Source organism: Sinocyclocheilus anshuiensis, unplaced genomic scaffold, assembly GCF_001515605.1.
Source record: "Sinocyclocheilus anshuiensis isolate Anshui unplaced genomic scaffold, SAMN03320099.WGS_v1.1 scaffold1292, whole genome shotgun sequence".
Classification (NCBI taxonomy): Eukaryota; Metazoa; Chordata; class Actinopteri; order Cypriniformes; family Cyprinidae; genus Sinocyclocheilus; species Sinocyclocheilus anshuiensis.
Window position 1 is genome coordinate 97,662 of NW_015544215.1, and position 3,850 is coordinate 101,511.

Below are 3,850 nucleotides of genomic sequence, written 5' to 3' on the forward strand. Positions count from 1 at the left end.
GAATGGATTTGCCTTAAGCTTACTTGGGTTTATTTAGCAGAAAAGTAGGCCACCAAAGAAAATGTCAGAATGCTTTTATGCTGTTTTACAGCTTCTCTTGACAATTTGAGGAACAAAATGTGACAGGGTGACTGAAAACAAGTGGTTAGAGAACTCATACTGTGTGTCAGTTATTACTGAGAAATATCACATTTCAGGAACTTAAGTTGAAAAAAGTTGTTAAAGTGCTTACTTTGACTTTTAGGACACAGTCATAGCTTGCCTATACTACCATTCAAAAGTTTGATCAAAAGTGACAGTAAAAAGACCTTAAATCGTAAAAAAAAAAAAAAAAAAAAGATTTAAAATAAATTCTGTTCTTTTAACTTTTTATTAATAAAAAATATTTATCATGGTTTCCACAAAATTATTAAGCAGCACAACTGGTTTCAACATCGATAATAATAAGAAATGTTTCTTGAGCACCAATTAGCATATTAGAGCAATTTCTGAAGGATCATGTGACATTGACGACTGTAGAAATGGCTGTTGAAAATTTAGCTTTTCCATCACAGGGATAAATTACATTTTAAAATACATTTAGATAGTAATCAATATTTTAAATTGTAATACTATATCACAATATTACTGTTTTTACTGTATTTTTTATCAAATAAATGTAGCCTTGTGAGAATTTTTTCAAGTGTATGAATAATATATTTTTTTAATTTTAAGTACAATTCTACAGTTCTGCATCTTGTTTCTGATGTGACAGAAATGTGTTTTGCTTGTGCTGATGCCCATCTGAGGGGTGACAGAAATGAACCAGCTTTGGTCCTTATCTGTGGTGGAGGGGCATGACTGGCATTGTTCACATAGATGGCATTTGCAGGGAGTTTCCACCGCAATATTGCGAACGTTATCTTCATCCTCAAGAATCACGCAAGAATTTGAGAATGCTTTAGCCCTGTTCTTGGCGCATCCAGTTCTTTAGCACTGCGGCCAATATGCCAACAGCACTCAACAGCAGTGCCTAAGCATAACAACAATGATATTTAAAGGGGCCGTTCACCCAAAAATTACTATTATTGTTTACTCACTCTCCTGTTGTTCCAAACCCCTATGACTTTCTGATGGAGAAGTTTTGTAAAAGTAAAATAAAAAATAAAATATCATGGTTAATGGTGAAGTGAAAGTCAAACGGGTTTAGAGTGACACGAGGGTGAGTAAAGGAGGACAGAGTTGTTATTTTTATGGTTGAACTCCTTTCACATTTTTAAATCTTTAAAAGGTGAAACAAAGGCTGAGTTTTGCAATGACAGCTCTTTCAGTGTATTGCAGGGCCTGTGATTTAACCAAGAAAACATTAAGAAATGTATCTGTACTGGCTTCATCTTACACTCAACAAACTATAGCCCAAGGTAGCGTGTCTCAATAACAAAAGAAAACAAAAGGGAGGGAAGAAAGGATAGGTATTTCAGGAAAAAACTTGGTTCTTTAATCTTCTTGAAGGTTAGAGCACATCTAGATCTTGTTTCTGCCTGTTGTAAAATGTAGGCAAATGAGCCTGCCAAAATGACAGAGTTTGCCAAGGCCTGTCTCATTTGTTTCTGGTGGGACAGATGCTATGAGGAGGTCTTTTCTATTGGACCCTGTGAAGGTCCAGTTCACCTGAGAATTGGACACAGTGGGCTTGCAATGGCATGCTTAAGTGACGCTTTGCTTAAATAAATAAAATGGAAAAGTACCAATGAATGAAAGAAAGAATGTTCAGATAAGAAGGCCACAGAAGTTGATTAGTACAGAAAAGTCCATACAAATAGGAAGGTCCGTTTGATCTTCATCTCTAAGGCTAAAACGGTTGTTGACCCATAAAATACAGACTCCACAGGCTGATGTCCTAGCAATCTTTGACTCAGTTTCCTCTCTTTGAGTATACCATTCCTTGGAAGGATGGAGCATAGAGAAATCATAACTTCTCCATTCTTGGTTAAAGCTAAAGATTTAAACACAATGAATAATAGTTACCCAACAGCCAAACAGTTTTACTTAAAAAAAGTTACAAAGGCAATAACATGATTCAAGGATGTATTTTTTGTTTTAATTTCATGGCTGTCTAGTCAATCTTGGCATTCTGTATTTAACCCTCTACCGCATGGTGTGGCCATATGGCAACATAAGCTTTGTGTTCATTTCCTTGCCACTGTCTCTTTAAGAGGACATTCTCGTTTTTTTTTTTGGAAAGAGAAGACCTTAGTTTAGCCAATGATGTGCTTTGATTAAGTCACATGACATGCATTTTTTTTCTGTGGCGTTGCAGTTTAAATAATATTCATGAAAAATGTAATGAAATTAATAAATTATAAATCATTATTCAGCTAAAAAGAATGGAATAAATAAAAGCACAAGTTGTTGGAAAGTATGTATAAGGTGTCAATTATAAGTAATGTGTTAAAGCTTATAATCGCACCAATTGAATCAACACAAACAACACTTCTGAGGAAAAATATTAACTATAAGTAAGCTTACACTTATTCTTAGTTAGATCCACTATTGTATGCTGTTGCCGTATGGCAACATATCACAAAGTACCTTAAAATAATATTTTTTTTCCAAAATTTTTTACAGCACTTCAAGTTAAGCCATTCTTAGAAAAGAAAAATATTTAAATATTTTTTTCTATAGGTCTATCATAATGCGTGCGGTAGAGGGTTAAATATGTATGAGAAGTCATTCAGAAATATCTGACTGTTAAATCAAGAAAGTCAAATAGCTAAAACTAAACCTGAAATAACAAATTTATAAAAACTATATAGACATATTAATAAAAAAAAAAAAAAAAAAAAAACTCAACTTCATATAAAACGTTTAATTAAAATCGTAACAGAAAATAAAAACTAATTTGAAATATAAAAATTATAATAGTATCTCAATGATACTAAACCTATTTTTTTTTGCAATAATGGTTGGTTAACTGTACATTATCACTTGCAAATAGTGGTTACTGTTGTATAAAAACTATAAAGCTCTTTCGATAGACATTTCCCAAGATGACCTTCAAAATCAATGAAAGAGAAATGTGTTTGTCAAATCTTCTCAGGTACCACATTAGGCAATGAAGATTATGAAGATGTGACACCAACACCAGATTACGACTACAACGCTACATTCGATTACTATTTGTACAGTAAGTTACCATGTTATTCTTGAACACTGGTGAGCACATATGCCAAACAGCAGTCCTGAAGTCTTTAGAGGTCATTTTTAATACAATCTGAAAGTGTCAATCTGTGGTGTGACGAGATACATAATATACCGGATGGATGGTCTGACAAACAACAATCGACGACGGCAAATATTAAGAAATATATGAACATCGAATGATGCAATTTTTGATCATTCAGAGTCGAGTATTCTAGAGATTTATGTAATAAAAATGGATAATGGTAACCAATAGCCATAGCTATTTAGATGCTGTTTTAGCAAACTTCCATTCGGTCTGGCTTGATTCTGGTATGTAACGCTTAGTTTTTACAATCCAGTCAATTCCTGATGGATAAAATTACTCCTAACATTGTTCCCTAAAAAATGTGTAGTGTTACCGAAATAAAATCGGTTGCAAATAATGGCAAAGTATGTGTATTACCATAAATGTAACTGTTTTTTATGGCTTGTTTCCATTTCAGATGGCTCCGCAATGCAAAGTATTATCTATGATGAGCCCAAAGTTCTCCCCAATCAAGGGAATACGGTACAGTGGCATAAACTCTCTATCGTTTATGCACAGGCATTTCATTTCAAAAAGCCTGATTAACCACCTTCTTTTTTTTTTGGTACTTGTGACAATTGAAATGAATAGAACTAAATTGCC